Here is an 18,608-nt window from a genome sequence, read left to right on the forward strand (position 1 = left end):
ACACTGCGTGATTGTCACTCACGTGAACGAGCACCGATTTGCCTGTGATTTCGGGCATTTGTCGGCGATTTCTCAAAACCTGTCGGCGAGCCAAAATTGGGGCTAAAATCGTGCAGTCTGAACTCAGCTTAAACGAGACAATCAAGGAGGAGTAGATTGTGCAAGCTGCGCCCTTTGTTTAATGTTAGTTTATTTATTTATTTAGGTTTATCGCACCATATTGTATATTGTGTCTATGTATTGAAACATTTTAATGGACTGTTAAAGGGAGCTGTAAAGTATTTTTGTTGAAGTACAATGTAGTTTTGACCATAATAATGTGCCAAATCTAACTCATATAAATATTACATTAGTATAGACAAATATTATACATACATTTATAGGTAAAATTGAACTATATTTGTCAAATACACTGATGTTTCAGAGACATTTTTATTCAGTACTTCATGTACTGCTTAAAGGATTAGTCCACTTTTAAATACACTTTTCCTGATAAATTTACTCACCCCCATTGTCATCCAAGATGTTCATGTCTTTCTTTCGCCAGTCGAAAAGAAATTAAGGTTTTTGAGGAAAACATTCCAGGATTTTTCTCCTTACAGTGGATTTCAATGGCTACCAACAGGTTGAAGGTCAAAATTACAGTTTCAGTGCAGCTTCAAGGGCTTTAAACGATACCAGATGAGTAATAACGCTTCCGCAAAAAAACGAAACTGGTGCCACGTTCGTTCTGTAAGTAGAATAGGGAAGGCGTAGAACATTCAGCGTAAGCGTTATGAAGAATGCGGAAGCGGAAAGTACGTTCAAGGCGATATTTTGTTTATAAAGCATAAACGGTTGTATTTTTTTCGAAAATGACCGATCGATTCGCTAGATAAGACCCTTATTACTCATCTGGTATCGTTTAAAGCCCTTGAAGCTGCACTGAAACTGTAATTTTGACCTTCAGTCTGTTGGTAGCCATTAAAATCCACTGTAAGGAGAAAAATCCTGGAATGTTTTCCTCAAAAACCTTAATTTCTTTTCGACTGACGAAAGAAAGACATGAACATCTTGGATGACATGGGGGTGAGTAAATATATCAGGAAAAGTGTATTTAAAAGTGGACTAATCCTTTAACGCAGCGTCTGTTTGTACAAGAACAAAGTTCAACATAAGCCTATAATATTTAAATACCATTAAAGTGGGCCTATGTTTTTTATCAGTTTTATTTTGATAAACATGACACAGTATAACATTGCGGCTACATGAAAAGAGCTGTTACTGTTATAAAATTACAGATTTGTGAGCATTAGTGGAACTGAATGCCATGGTACTTTGATGCCATACGTCACAGTCATGTGGCATCAGTGCTGTCTCAAGTCTGACAAAATTTCTAACCAACATGCACTGCTTCAAGTCAGCCACCGATGGGTCTGCGCGACGAACAAGCCTAAGGGCAAGGGAAACAGATGAAAAAAACAGAAACCTTAAATAAAACTACAAAATAAAAGACATGAAAACATAAACGTGAAGCAAAACCCAAAAACAAAATGTGACAATGAGAAAAATGTGTGTGTGTGTGTGTGTGTGTGTGTGTGTGGGGGGGGGGGGGGTCTAATTTACTCATAATTATAATTGATAATTTGTATATTTGTACACACAGAGAAAGCCTATCACTATGTTTTGTTTTGTTTTGTTTTTTTCTGCAGAATTCACAACACGTGTGTATGCACATTAATTTGTTCATAACCTCTTTTGAATGTTAATGAATATTAATGAATATTAAGTATTCTAAATGAGCACGTGCCTGAGGTTATTTGCATAAACAAGCCCAAACATCTCCATATAAGGGCTTTCCACCAACATTTACTTTACAGGCTTTTGTCACTCACAGCAAATATATGACACTCTCTATATGAGCACAGGCAGCAAGTTTCTCGAGCAATACCAAGTGTCCCATCTTCAAAAACCAGACCCAGATTACAGACCGTTTATAAGCCAGCTGTACACGTATGTAAAGGAATCTCGCAACTCAGGCTATAATGCATCTTTTATTACTTATTTACTGTAGCGTATATTTTGTCTATATGATTAAATATATTTAAGATGAAATATATATGCATATAATTTCATTTTAACATAAGGCCGCCCAAAGTGTGATTTTTTTTCATACGTGTGGTTTCACTCACATAACATAAATAGTTTACTTATATTTGTCTTTGAATATTATGATGGGACAGGATAAAGTATTTAAGATTAAAAAATTACACACATAACATGGTACTTATCCAGCATTTGTAACTTGTGTAGAGCAGATTGATTCGGCCAAGGATTTTACAGCTGCTGTTGCACTTCACAGTCAGGCATAAAAATAAAATGGCTGCTGGTTGTATATCTTAGGGTGTTGTGGCAGTTGGTTGAACCTTTTGACACTAGTTTTGTCATAGGGCTGCCATATCGTAACAAGATTCCAGTGGCATATTTATGACACAGAACAAGCAGGACAGGATATAAAATAAACAACACTGTAGAAGTCAAATGGTAGGTACATTTTAGCTATTTACTAGCCACAATTCATAAACTAATGTCATCAATTAACAAATATCACAAAGTAGCTACAGTGACTTCTTGACAGGAAAACGTATAAACATAAGCACATGAATAAGGCTATGAAACACTAATAAAATACTAAAATATCTTGATTTACAGGAAAACACACCTTGACAGTTTTTGCACATTTTTCTTAATGAACATACTGTATGGTTCCAAGTGTGTGTGTGTGTGTGTGTATATGTATATATATATATATATATATATATATATATATATATATATATATATATATATATATATATATATATATATATATATATATATATATATATATATGTGTATGTGTGTGTGTGTGTGTGTATGTAGGTGGCATGGCTGCGATTATCACATGCAGAAGTCTCCTTCTGGAGGGTGTCCAACCTATTTTCACATGTGGTTTTTCTTGCACTTAATTGTAAGTCACCTGACCCACAAAGAGCACTCTTAATTCAGTCAATTTCACAAGCAAATTTGTACCCTTCATTTGAGATTTTAGTAAATTAAGGCTGGGGGAAATCTCTAAGAATGAATTGGCCTGTGTTGTCTCTATTGCTTTAGCACCTGATTCATTAAACACAGAAGCCACAGAATCTGTTTGTAATAACGGACCCAGGTGGTCGTAAAGGAGAATCACACCAGGAGTCAGTTGTTGATTTTTAATACTTTAAATGCAAAGTAGTGCAAAAGGTGCATAAAAACAGTGGCTAAGAGCAAAATGCAATAAATGTAAGCTCTAGCGTAAGTTCTGCCAGGAAGACTCTAATGTTACGTCAATCATTAGATCAGATCTAACCAATCATTATTGAACACTCAGGTATAAAGCATTGGTACTTACACTTATCTGAGTTCGCAGATGCTGACGCCAATCTCCACCTCCATCCTCCCCACCACCAGCAGGATGGTCCCTGTCCATATCCCTGTGGGGGGTCGGCTACACCCCTGCCTTTATTCCGGGCAGGATATGCCGAGCCTGCAACCATTCGGATGCGTGCTACGGACGGGGCCTACGCCAAAGAACTTTATCTTTTTGTATAGCTTTCTGGTTGTTAATAAATTTCATCATTATGTTATTTTGTCTCCCGAGTCTTTCTGGTAGAGCAAAGGTTACAAAAAATCTACAAACTAGAAATGTTTAGATGCTAAAACCAGCACCAACTTCTCTCCCTAAATGTTGGAGACCATAGACTGAGTTGTTGTCTTCACCTCCACAGCCGATGGAAAGCAATCCGACGGGACTCAAGGCATGAAGCAGTGGTATAAAGTTGTAGGGTAAAGCAGTGCTGTTTTCTGTCAACAAAGGTATCCAAACAGTTGCTCACCTGTCTAATAAAATGCATAATGTATTAAAGTGTCTTTGGTGTTTCCATGGTTTTTATGGAAGTAGGACCGGAAATTGCAATGCAATGACACAGGCCTTTACACTGGTTAAAACTATGAATTTCTCTGGATTTAAACACTGTGGTTTAGAACAAGAGTTGGTAACTTTATTTCAATGGTCTACTTTAGACATTCTACTAACTTTAAGTAACTTTGCAATTACATGTTACTGCCTGTGTATTATAGACAGTCTGCTGAATATTGTCAGGGTTAAGCTGCAGCAATCCAAGAGAGCCCGCAGGAAGACGGTTAACCTGACTTTTAATAAACAGCGGAAACAAAACACTACATGCTATAACACAACGTTAACACTAGACAAGGAACTGAGGAAATAAATACACAAGGTAAGCTAATCAACAGAACAACCCTGTTGAAAGAAACAGCATATGCTGGTAAGGTAGGTTTTGAAGCTGGTATGCTGGTTTGAGCTGGTTTATGCTGGTCCTATGCTGGTCCATGCTGGTTCTGGACCAGCATGGACCAGCTTAGGACCAGCACAGACCAGCACTTGACCAGCATAAACCAGCTCAAACCAGCTTCAAAACCTACCTTAACCAGCATATGCTGTTTTTTTTTTGTTTTTTTAACATGGAATGAACAGGTGTGAACTATTTAGAAACCATGGAAACTAACTAGTGGCGTGAAAATGAGAACAAAGGAGACAGGAGGCTTGTTTGAGATGCATCTGTGCTGCACAGACCGATTGGCATATGACATCAAAGTACAGTGAGAGTGATTCAAAAGTATGCATGCTCTCCAATCGCTCTCACGGTGATGTAATACAGCGATCTGTCTGCTCAGCGCTGATGCATCTCGAACAAGCCTAGGAACTAGAACTAAACCAAGCCAAAACACAATGAAATCAACATACATGTGACAAATATCTGTTAACACTTTAATATTATTCTCCCCAACAGACCTACAAGTAACTTCGCAGGTACATGTCAACTTATTGACATGCATTCTCTGTAAAGCTGCAATGAAATGATATGTATCGTGAAAAGCGCTATACAAATAAATGTGAATTGAATTGAATTATTTTACTAACCCCAACTTGATGGTGTACTAACAGTCTACTAATACTCTAATGAGAGTTAGTTGACATGTAGTTGCAAACTAATGAGACAGTTGGAATGTACAGTTTTGAAATCCAGGAATAGAGAAGCACTATCGGCTGTCCATCACACTCTTCAACAACACTATTTGCATGGTGCAATTCCCATTGAAGGATGCAGCACATGAGGCATATTTTGCAGGAAATGAACGGCATCTCTCCAACACTGCAGTCCAGACACCTGAATCGGCTTGAAGTGTGTTCAACCCAATTATAATGGCTGTCTCCATCATTTGATGAATAACTGCTGCCACGATCAACAGAAACAAGCCAAATTTACATAGAAAAGAGGTGTTTCATTTCAATAAATCGCTGCAAATCACTGTGCAGTTTGAATTTGTATGTGCAATTCTCAACTGTTAGTGAATCGCCCCTACATGCCATTAGTATAGGGTTATGTTTTATATTTGTGTAAGATATATAATTCTAACCCTCTGCGAACTCATTACCAAATAATTTGATTTGCCTATCATCTCTGCAGCGAGTCGATCTAGCAATTCCTGAAAACACTGCATCTCAGTCTGTCAATCATAACCTTAAATAATCATTTAAAAGGAAGCTTCCTTTAGCTGTCACAGACACAAAACCTTTTATTCCTGTTTCTTTGGGGAAAGAACCCCTCTGGCGACGTGCAGATGTGAAAGTGGCACACGGAGGCATAAGGTAGCAGGAGATGCTTTGTAAGTGTTTCCAGTATTCCACAGAGTGCTGCTGCACTGAGGCATGTGGACTAGAGTTGGTGGAAATAGGGGGAAGGGTGCTTGATGTCCCATAAACCTATTAATAGACAATGCACCTCCGGGGGAGATGGCATGCTCCACTGCCCTTCACTGAACTATTATAGACAAGTTGGTCCTTTGAGGAAAAGCAATTCTGAGGTAAAGCAGCAAATATAACAAGAAAGGAAGTGAAATAAAGAATAACGTGTACCCTTTTAAGCCCTATAAGATATCTGTCTTGTTAAGTTTAAAAAGTTTAATTATATTTTGTAAATATATTCTAAAAGGATGTAGAGAGATGTTCTTATTTTAAACATAAAATGCATGAATAATTTGTTTCATAAATCTGGGCTGAAACTACAGGAGTTTAAAGGTGCCCTAGATTATGTTTTTAAAAGATGTAATATAAGTCTAAGGTGTCCCCTGAATGTGTCTGTGAAGTTTCAGATCAAAATACCCCATAGATTTTTTTAACTGCCTATTTTGGGGCATCATTATAAACACGCCGATTTTATGCTGCGGCCCCTTTAAATCCCGTGGTCCACGCCCACAGAGCTTGCGCTTGCCGTGAACAGTGCCTTAACAAAGTTTACACAGCTAATATAACCCTCAAAATGGATCTTTACAAAGTGTTCGTCATGCATGCGGCATGCATGCGTCGGATTATGTGAGTATTGTATACTGTTATATTGTTTACTTCTGATTTTGAATGAGTTTGATAGTGCTCCGTGGCTAACGGCTAATGCTACTCTGTTGGAGAGATTTATAAAGAATGAAGTTGTGTTTATGCATTATACAGACTGCAAGTGTTTAATAATGAAAATAGCGACGGCTCTCTTGTCTCCGTGAATACAGTAATAACCGATGGTAACTTTAACCACATTTAACAGTACATTAGCAACATGCTAACGAAACATTTAGAAAGACAGTTTACAAATATCACTAAAAATATCATGTTATCATGGATCATGTCAGTTATTATCGCTCCATCTGCCATTTTTCACTATTGTTCTTGCTTGCTTACCTAGTCTGATGATTTGGTTGTGCAGATCCAGACGTTAATACTGGCTGCCCTTGTCTAATGCCTTTTATAATGTTGGGACCGTGGGCTGGCATATGCAAATATTGGGGGCGTACACCCCGACTGTTACGTAACAGTCTGTGTTATGTTGAGATTCGCCTGTTCTTCGGAGGTCTTTTAAACAAATTAGATTTATATAAGAAGGAGGAAACAATGGAGTTTGAGACTCACTGTATGTCATTTCCATGTACTGAACTCTTGTTATTTAACTATGGCAAGATAAATTCAATTTTCCATTCGAGGGCACCTTTAAACTGTAAACTTGACCCTCAAATCTGATTGAGGGTCAATGGATGTTGTGTGCTTTTATAGCTGAAACATAGCAGCCACAAACATGTCACGAAAGTGGACTATTGAGAAAGAAAGTCTTCTCAGCCAAGATTTCACCCATATTCTTTTTCTCCTTTTTTTTCACTGCAAAACAGAATGTACGCCAGGAGAGTCATCTGACAACGTCGATCTTCCTCTATATTTGTTTTTCTTCTGAAGTCATGTTTGATCACGCAAGTTTCTGTGAGATCTTGTGTCTGTGAATTGCCACTGTGAAATGGTTACTATAATCGGCAAGTTTGTGGTCTCGCGGTCTGGCCGAATCGTCTAGTGTGTGCGTTCAGAGGATTATAATGTTAAAAATAGTTTGAAACTGTCCTTATGTCTGTGGTCTCCCACAGTTTTAAAATCGGTTAAGATGTGTCCCAGGCCTTAGAGGATATTTGACATCAGCTTTCCTCAAGTTTCCACAACAGGAGTGTATGAACATGTGCAACAAAAGTGATATTTTGTTATCTAACGCAATGACATTCATAGATTTTAAATGTGCCTTAAGTGCGTCAGTGTATCTACAGTGTGGCAGTTAAACACAGGGACATGTATGAAGGAACTGGGACAAATTGACTGTTGTGAGAAAAAAAGATTGGGCATGTTCTGAACGTGCGCTGCGCTTTCTGCGTGTGTTTGTTATCAGCACTGTGCAGATCTCTCACTGCTACTTGTACCTCACCCTGAGACAACAATCATCCCAGAAAGAGCGATGCTGGAACAGACTTCAGTATTCCAGAGAGGCTTTATTATCTTTTAAGTCAACACAGCGAAACACGAAGGAACATGAAATTTCCTTATCGAAGTGCTGAATGTATAAAACATTGGTAATGTCATGTGGCCACAATTTGATAAATAAAAGAATAAATCTGAAATATTTATTACCACCACACATTTATGAAACACTTTGGAAAACTCTCTATACAGGTCACTTAAGTACGGAGACTCGCTACAGTACATGCACATTGGGAATGTTTCAAAAAAGAACGTGGAACATTGTAATAAAGTAACCTTTGTTGAGTGGCATCCCATGCTCGCTGTTATTAATAGATAAAAGGAAAGCTGTGTATGTGCCAGTAATGTTGAAGAGGAGACCATCAAAAGACATGCTTTTCAGCATTTATTAATAAAAGATTAGAACAGACATCATCATAATGGACTAGAAAGCCAGCGTGGCTTTTATTACCATTTTTGGTCCCACATTATATTGTGTCTTTAACTACTATGCACTAATATTTAAATGAATCATTTGATACAATGCACTTATTGTGTACATCCATGTTTTTACATTGTACTTTTATTTAAAAAAAAAATACCTGCATGTAACTACATCTGTAATGAACCCTTAAACCTATCCATACCACCAAACCTTACCCGTATCTACCTCAATAGCAGCACGTGTTTTGCAATACAACATCAACAAAATAAGTGCATTTTATGTAACAATTATTATTAATATTTTTTTTTTTGATGTAAATACATAGTAACCCTAATATAAAGTGTGTGACCCCATGTTTACTAGACATATCAGTAGTTTCGGTAACACTTTACAAACTTGTTAACAGTTAAAGTTGCAATAGGTAATTCTCTACAGAAACATTTATTGTTATACTGGTTGAAAGTCTCCCCATATGCTGATAGCAAATAACTAAGTTAAAGGTGCCCTAGAACCAGGTTTTACAAGATGTAATATAAGTCTAAGGTGTCTCCTGAATGTGCCTGTGAAGTTTCAGCTCAAAATACCCCATAGATTTTTTTTAATTATTTTTTTTTAATCTTTAACTATGCACCGATTCAGGCTGCGGCCCCTATAAATCGAGCGCTCCCTGCCCCCCGAGCTCTCGACTACAATACAGTGCATTTACAAAGTTCACACAGCTAATATAACCCTCAAATGGATCTTTACAAGATGTTTGTCATGCATACTGCATGCATTCGTCGGATCATGTGAGTATAGTATTTATTTGGATGTTTACATTTGATTCTGAATGAGTTTGATAGTATGCTTCATGGCTAAAGCTAACATTACACACTGTTAGAGAGATTTATAAAGAATGAAGTTGTGTTTGTGCATTATACAGACTGCAGGTGTTTAAAAATGATAAAAAGCGACGGCTCTCTTGTCTCCGTGATTACAGTAAGAAACGATGGTAACCTTAACCACATTTAACAATACATTAGCAACATGCTAACGAAACATTTAGAAAGACAATTTACAAATTTCACTAAAAATATCATGTAATCATGGATCATGTCAGTTATTATTGCTCCATCTGCCATTTGTTGCTATTGTCCTTGCTTGCTTACCTAGTCTGATGATTCAGCTGTGCACACATCCAGACGTTAATACTGGCTGCCCTTGTCTAATGCCTTGAACATGGGCTGGCATATGCAAATATTGGGGACGTACATATTAATGATCTCGACTGTTACGTAACAGTACCTGTTACGTGGTTATGTTGAGATTCGCCTGTTTTTCGGAGGTCTTTTAAACAAATGAGATTTACACAAGAAGGAGGAAACAATGGTGTTTGAGACTCACTGTATGTCATTTCTATGTACTGAACTCTTGTTACTGAACTCTTGGTTCAACTATGCCAAAGTAAATTCAATTTTTGATTCTAGGGCACCTTTAAATGGTCTAAATGTATTTTTATAAATGTATATGTCTGTGGAAGGAGTAGAACCACAAAATATTCATCCAATCATTGTGTTTGGTCTGAATTAAATAATACATTGTCCTACCTGCCTGTCAACTTATGTTTTTACATACCCTCACGCACCCTGATTGCGCAGACATCATACGTCATCAGTGGGTTTCATGCAGAGTTTATGTAGACAGACATCAGTCATGGAGCACCGCAAACAAACAGCAGCCACCTTTTACAGTTCACGTCAATGTTCTAACCGGAGCTGTTCACGTCCTCAGACAGGGAATTATGCGTTTCCATGTCAACAACACTGAAAAGAATCAGTAGCAGTCAGGTACAAGCTCTCTAAGTTATTTACATTCATTTTTATTGTAATGTTCTGTGCTTTGAGACATGAGGTAGTTTAACACCGTCTCTTATGACTCTTTGCTGAGAGCAGGTGTGTGTGTGTGTGTGTGTGCCTTCATGTGTTTTGGAGGAGGTGTGGCTTTGGAAAGCGCTCTGAAGGAAGGGTTCAATGTTATGATTTGAAAGCTAGCTTACTATTGCTAGCCTCTCCAAAAAATACCTTTAACTATAATAAGTTATTATGAACTAACAATGAAGAATACTTCTACATCATTTATTAATCTTATTTAATGTTAATCTCAAAATTTACTAATGCATTAAGATCTAAAGTTGTATCTGTTATAGTTAAAGGGTTAGTTCACCCAAAAATGAAAATTCTGTCATTAATTACTCACCCTCATATCATTCCAAACCTGTAAGACCTTCGTTCATCTTCGGAACACAAATTAAGATATTTTTGATAAAATCCGATGGCTCAGTGAGGCCTCTATTGCCAGCAAGATAATTAACACTAGCTAAAGCTAACAAAGACATATTTAGTTCATGTGGTACAGTGGTTCAACCTTAATGTTATGAAGCGACAAGAATAAAAATAAATAAATAAATAAAATAATGACTTTATTGAACAATATCTAGTGATGGGCGATTTCGAAACATTGCTTCATGAAGCTTCAATGCTTTATGAATCTTTTCTTTCGAATAAGTGGTTCGGAGCGTGTATCAAACTGCCAAAGTCACTTGATTTCAGCAAATGAGGCTTTGTTACATCATAATTGTTACGAAATTTCAATGGTTCACTACTGGGGGGCATGACTTTGGCAGTTTGATACATGCTCCGAACCACTGAAACAAAAGATTCGTAAAGCTTCAAAGCTTCATGAAGCAGTGTTTTGAAATCGCCCATCACTAGATATTGTTGAATAAAGTCATTTTTTCTTTTTTTCTTTTTTGGTGCACAAAAAGTATTCTCGTTGCTTTATAACATTAAAGTTGAACCACTGTAGTCACATGAACTGTTTTAAATATATCTTTAGTAGCTTTCTGGGCATCTGAAAGTGTTAATAGTCTTGCTGGCAATGCAGGCCTCACAGCCATCAGATTTGATCAAAAATATCTTAATTTGTGTTCTGAAGATGAACAAAGGTCTTACAGGTGTGGAATGACATGAGGGTGAGTGATTAATGACAGAATTTTTTTTTTAATTAAAATTCTGCCATGCATTGTGAACTAACATGAACATTTTTATTAACTAACATTAACAAAGGTTAATAAAACTGTTGAATTTAAGATCAAGGTTTGTGTCCGTAAGAATACAGCAGGCTCTTTAGCGAGTGTAATAAAGACTATCACTCTTCTATTGCAAACTGACACTGGACTCAGTAAGTTCAAGCTTAATCTATTCTTGATTTCATCCAGCACTTGATTTGCTTAACAGGGGTCTTTATAAACTAAGTCAACCTTAGTTATAAGAAGCCATCTGTTCTGTGTATTCAGCCTGTCCGTACATCAGAGGCTATGACAGTCGCTGGGAATAATTAGATTGGAGAGAGCCACAGTGCTCCATAGCCTGTTCGATTCTGACTTTTCCTATAGCAGGTGCAAATGACTTTAAGGCAACAGATGGTCATGAAGAAAACTGTTGATTATAAAGGCATCTCGCGCATATTATTAGCTCACGCTCAGTTTCCACACACATGATTTGATTATTGTGCATTACGTTCATTATATTGCACCATGAAACCATACGTTTAAAATTCCAGTGTTTAGCAAAAACAACATGTATGGTGTTATTATAGTATGCTGAACCACAGGTCTGCAAAAGACTGATGTCCGTTTTGTTGCAATGTCGTCTGTATGAACTACTACATTTTGTTACTACAAATTCTTCTTGTTGAAAAAGCATTTTATGGGTAAAATAATTATTGCTATTTGAATTTCTGTGCTTCAGAACTTAATAAAATGTGCTTGTTGCTTGACAGTCTCTCACTCTGAACAGTTCATAAAAAATAGATTTCATATTTGAATAATTGAATTGCATGAAAAGCATGAAATGTAGTGAAGCAAGATTCAAGATCTCTGTCATATGTATTTGGCATCCCTTGAAATGCATCATATAAACAATGTTTTTTTTCAAATAATGCATCATTGACTAGAATATCCTACATTCCTAATATGAAATTAAGCAAAAGATTGCTTCTTAAGAACAACAAAAAAACACTCACATCTGTGTTCAAGCTAAATGTGAAGGAACCTTGTGCCTGTAGTAATGATCTGTTCACTATTATTGATCCTGAAAAAAAATGCAAGAACTCACCAATAGGGCCAAGAGTGATTGAAAGGAAGAAATGTTCTCAGTAGACTGATTGATTATCAATGAAACAATCTTAATGAGTTTATATCCTGCTGGTCTTTTACTAAGCAAGTCCATTATGATATCAATATTATAACATATAATATATATATATATATAGTACAGTCCAAAAGTTTGGAACCACTAAGATTTTTAATGTTTTTAAAAGAAGTTTCGTCTGCTCACCAAGGCTACATTTATTTAATTAAAAATACAGTAAAAAACAGTAATATTGTGAAATATTATTACAATTTAGTTATTTAGTTTAATTTAGTTTTCTATTTGAATATATTTCACAAAGTAATTTATTCCTGTGATGGCAAAGCTGAATTTTCAGCATCATTACTCCAGTCTTCAGTGTCACATGATCCTTCAGAAATCATTCTAATATGCTGATCTGCTGCTCAAGAAACATTTAATGTGTACAATTGTACAAAATATTTGTGTACAATATTTTTTTCAGTATTATTTGATGAATAGAAAGTTCAAAAGAACAGTGTTTATCTGAAATCTAATCTTTTGTAACATTATAAATGTCTTTACTGCCACTTTTGATTGATTTAATGCATCCTTGCTGAATAAAAGTATTCATTTCTTTAATTTCTTTTCAAAAAAATAAAAATAAAAATTCTTACTGTCCCCAAACTTTTGAACGGTAGTGTATAATGCTACAGAAGCTTTGTATTTCAGATAAATGCTGTTCTTTTGAACTTTCTATTCATCAAGGAATCCTGAAAAAAAAGTACACAACTGTTTTCAACATTGAAAATAATCATAAATGTTTATTGAGCAGCAAATCAGCATATTAGAATGATTTCTGAAGGATCATGTGACACTGAAGACTGGAGTAACGATGCTGAAAATTCAGCTTTGCATCACAGGAATAAATTACTTTGTCAAATATATTTAAATAGTACACAGTTATTTTAAATTGTAATAATATTTCACAATATTACAGTTTTTTACTGTATTTTTAATTAAATAAATGTAGCCTTGGTGAGCAGACGAAACTTCTTTTAAAAACATTAAAAATCTTAGTGGTTCCAAACTTTTGGACTGTACTGTATATATATATATATATATATATATATATATATATATATATATATATATATATATATATATATACACATATATATACAGTATATATACACATATATATAATATACAGTTCTCACAATTTGGGCCATTGAGAAATATGTTATTAGTGGTGTTTGCTAAAGAATCACTACTATTGCTCATACTTAGGGTATGTTATTTGAAACTGAGCATATAAGGCTTTTTCTCTTGATTTATTTCAGTGAATTAGTTCAATAGCATCTTAATGTCACCTTTGCATATACCCTGTAACTTTTCTCTTTCAGCAGCCAATGGGCATGAAGTACCAGTGCAGTTTAATTGCTGGAAAATGGCTTCACAGTGGGATTCAACCCTGCTGCTTTTGCTTCTGTTCCTGCGCTGCGTGGGTCAGCATACATAAGGACGGCATCGATAAATCTTCCCTCATTGCCCACCTCAACAGCACTGTGGTGGGTGAACACGTCCAGGCAAGAGGCCAAAGTGTGCCAGTCATACCGCTGACAGACAACACCACCCTCCACGCCAGCATCATGCCTAGGCACTAATTGAAAAATATATATGCTACAGTAGATTTATAGACATAAAAGTGCTGATGGCAAAAGTAACATTCTCAAGACTGGCATGCTGACAATTAATAGATATTTCAAAAGCATTGAATTTGAGACAAAAGTTTTGTTATTAAATGTTGTCTCTTAACTGCGAAAAGTGCCACTAACGTCTCTGTGGCAAGCAGGACAAGGCCAAGGGTTGCGAGAACAGGGCAAGGCCGGTGGAGTGATTGATGATGAGTACCACCTGTGCGTCGCACTGGTCTTGAGTTTCTCACAGAGGAGCTCCGGGAGCATAAAAGGAGGTGCGACGACAGTGAAGGACGAGAGAGGACCAGGCCTGGACTATTTATTTTATGCTTTGTTTATGTTTGTGCGGCAGTTGTCCATGAGGGGCTGCCACTTTTACTTTCGTTTTGTTGTTGTTTTATTTTACGGAGTGTCTATTTACACTAAGTGCAAATACAATCCCTTGTTGGTTTTAAATAAGATAGGTTCAATGTCTTCAGTGTCGCAGCAATAGCAAGTAAGGCTCACAGACCTGACTTTTAATGTGATTGACGCGGGTTCGAATCTCCCTTTTGCCAAGCTTGCATCTATTTTCAATAAAAATGAAAATAATGTTGTAAAAGTGGAAATAAACTACAAACGAGTGTTTTATTATATTAAACGTGTTTATTGGGTAGGGTTAGGGGAAGGTGTAGGGAAGGTTTTTATTCTCCCAATAAGGCAGCATCCTTTTAAAGGTGCCATCGAACGTTTTTTTACAAGATGTAATATAAGTCTAAAGTGTCCCCTGAATGTGTCTGTGAAGTTACAGCTCAAAATACCCCATAGATTTTTTTTTAATTAATTTTTTTTAACTGCCTATTTTGAGGCATAATTAGAAATGTGCCGATTCAGGCTGCTGCCCCTTTAATTGCTCACACTCTCCGCCCCCTCCCGAGCTCTCCACTCTATCATTGCATAAACAAAGTTCACACAGCTAATATAACCCTCAAAATGGATCTTTACAAAGTGTTCGTGATGCAGCATGTCTAATCGCGTAAGTATGGTATTTATTTGGATGTTTACATTTGATTCTGAATGAGTTTGATAGTGCTCCGTGGCTAACGGCTAATGCTACACTGTTGGAGAGATTTATAAAGAATGAAGATGTTTATGCATTATACAGACTGCAAGTGTTTAAAAAATGAAAATAGTGATGGCTCTTGTCTCCGTGAATACAGTAAGAATCGATGGTAACTTTAACCACATTTAACAGTACATTAGCAACATGCTAATGAAACATTTAGAAAGACAATTTACAAAAATCACTAAAAATATCATGTAATCATGGATCATGTCAGTTATTATCACTCCATCTGCCATTTTTCGCTGTTGTCCTTGCTTGCTTACCTAGTCTGATGATTCTGCTGTGCACAGATCCAGACGTTAATACTGGCTGCCCTTGTGTAATGCTTTGATCATGGGCTGGCATATGCAAATATTGGGGGCGTACATATTGATCCTGACTGTTACATAACAGTCGGTGTTATGTTGAGATTCGCCTGTTCTTTGGAGGTCTTTTAAACAAATGAGATTTATATAAAAAGGAGGAAACAATGGAGTTTGAGACTCACTGTATGTCATTTCCATGTACTGAACTCTTGTTATTCAACTATGCCGAGGTAAATTCAATTTTCAATCCGAGGACACCTTTAATAATGTTAATAAATATAATCATTTATGATATTATTGCATCCTGATAATGTACAAAAATACTGAGGTACAAATAGTATCTGCCAATATAAAGTATAGATAGCATCTAACTATTTATTTAATTATTGCAAATTATTTGCAATAATTTAATAATAATAATTTAATTCAATAAATTATTGCTTATTGCAAAGAACTGATACTTTTACATGGTGTAAGTAGAATCTATTGCTATTTTCACCTAGTGTAAATAGCATATCGCTAAGAAAATGCTGCTATTGTCACTTAGTGTAAATAGAATATATTGTTATTTTCACTTAGTGTAAATAGCATCTACAGCTATTTGCACTTAGTGTAAATAGTATATATCGCTAAGAAAATATGCTATTTTAACAGCATCTATCGCTATTCGCTTTATTTTATATGATTAAAGTTGTTGAAAGTTTGCCGGTTCCCATCTCCTTCTTCCCTGAACAACAAACTGTGATACAGTCTCCAAACAAAATTGTACATATAATAGGTATGTTTGATTTCTTGAGGCGCTGCACAGACCGATCAACATCTGACTTGAAGTGCATGCTGGTTAGAAATCTTGTCCGACTTGAGATGGCACAATGCAACATCACTGTGATGTATGCCATACCGTGAGAGTGATTTGGAGCAGTCGTCTGGTGCAGTCAGCGGAGTTTCTCCAGAGTGGCTGCACAAGCTCTGATGACGACACAGCTGTTTCACAACTGGCCAGATTCACCAATGACAACGATCACATGTGTTTTGTGTTTATTCTGATTATATTTATTTATTCTGGCTAATGGCCACAAATCTGTGTTTTATAATTATACAAACTCTTTTCATGTAATCTTAATGTTATATTGTGACATGTTTATCAAAATATAACTGATAAACCATATAAACCCCACTTAATTGGTGTGTAAATAGTATATGCTTATGTTGAACTTTATTTTGTACATATGGCGCAGCAGTACATAAAATATTTAATGAAAATTGTTTCAAATATTTGACAAATGTTGCATCTAATCTATTTCATCTGTGATAAAACATTGTCATGGGAAGCAGAGAAAATTTATGACTTGATGGCTCTGTTTTCAACTCCTCCCCGACTAGTAAATATTGCCGATTGGTTAAATCCAGCTGAAGGAGCACACACCTAATGAATGTTTTCAAACTGGTTTGGGAAAACTCCCCCTGTCTTTTATTGGCAGAACAAACAAATAGCCCTGCCCCAAACTCATGCCATTGGTTGAACCACTGTTGCTATGTTGGAATGTTTTGATAACACCACAGAGACACAGTGTTTACACGTTTTGGAGGAATCAACCCACAACCCACAGTTGTCTGCATATTTAATGATGATGTGGAAATGTATACTGAAACATCAAACATTTTCAAATGACATATTTCACCTTTAACATTACTATTGTTCCTTCTGTACTCTTTCTTAGGGTATATGATTCATAATGACTGGATGAGTGTAGTATGCCATTTCTCACTGTATTTACGGGCAGTGTGTGTGTATATTTGTGCTGGTGTCTGGCATAAGAGCCAGCTGAACAGATCGTGAGTAGCAGGAGAGAGCGAGCTGGCGGACGACTAAATTGGCAATATACCAATAATGCCACTTCATACTTACACAATTCCCCATCAATCCTGGACCTTTCACAACCCTGACAGGCAGCAGTTGTCATTCTCATTTTAAGCCTTTTTTTAGCATTCTATTTCTTATAGTGTTTCCTAAGGCAAATCACACTATTAATGTTGCAGATATTTGAAGTTTTTTGAAAGGGATTTGAAATAACTCAAATAATAAACTTCAATGTGTAATCCACACAGTTCGTTCTACAGATGTTAATTATTCCTTAAATCATACAGCTTTGTTGCTATTGCTAAATGATCAGAATTACAATTGTCTAGTAAACAATAAAACAAGCTCCACTCACACTTGCTTCAGAAAAAAAAGATTATTATATTATATTATAACCTATATTACCTATATTAAAATAAAGTGCTACCACTACGATTTGTTATGATCGTCTAAGTTATGTATGTAACCCGATTCCCTGACAAGGGGAAAGAGATGCTGCATTATGCTGTTGGTGCTATGGGGACCCAATACCCACTGCACCATACTGAACAAATACCTGCTCACTGTGCTGTAAAATTATCCAGCCAGCTAGGCTGCAGCCAAAGGCTGCCATACAACACACCTAGTGACCAAGAGCTTAGGTACCTGAAGTGTGAGGTCCGCAGCTCAATACCCTCAATTACTTATCCAGCATAGCTAGTGAGACTGCAGTATCACTGCATCCGACCACCATGCCTGAAAGGAAAAGGACAGACTAAAGTACTGATACTCCAACCGTCCAAATCCTTGGCCATCAGCTTTAAGGGGCAATCTAGCCAAAGGGAGCATAGAAATTAGCAACCTGTCCTTAAAGCCTGGAAGATAGCTCAGGAGAGAGCCATGCTCTCTCAACTGGCTACTGGCCAAGGAAGGATAGCAAAAGAAGTACTTTTGGGAAAGCCTTGCAAGAGAGCACAGAGAAAGGAACGCCTTCTGCTCTCTATCACCTGTCGACACCCCACCTCTGAGCTGGAGGGGGCAAAAAAGAGTCTTACCAAAAGGCTTTTACCACCGAACCCCCAGGGAAGTGCTCTACATGACAATCGGGCCTCCTAGGAAATGAGGGGATGCAATTCCGTCAGGCTACTACCTCCAGTATACACCGGAG

Source organism: Megalobrama amblycephala, linkage group LG23 (genome assembly GCF_018812025.1).
Source record: "Megalobrama amblycephala isolate DHTTF-2021 linkage group LG23, ASM1881202v1, whole genome shotgun sequence".
Taxonomy (NCBI): Eukaryota; Metazoa; Chordata; class Actinopteri; order Cypriniformes; family Xenocyprididae; genus Megalobrama; species Megalobrama amblycephala.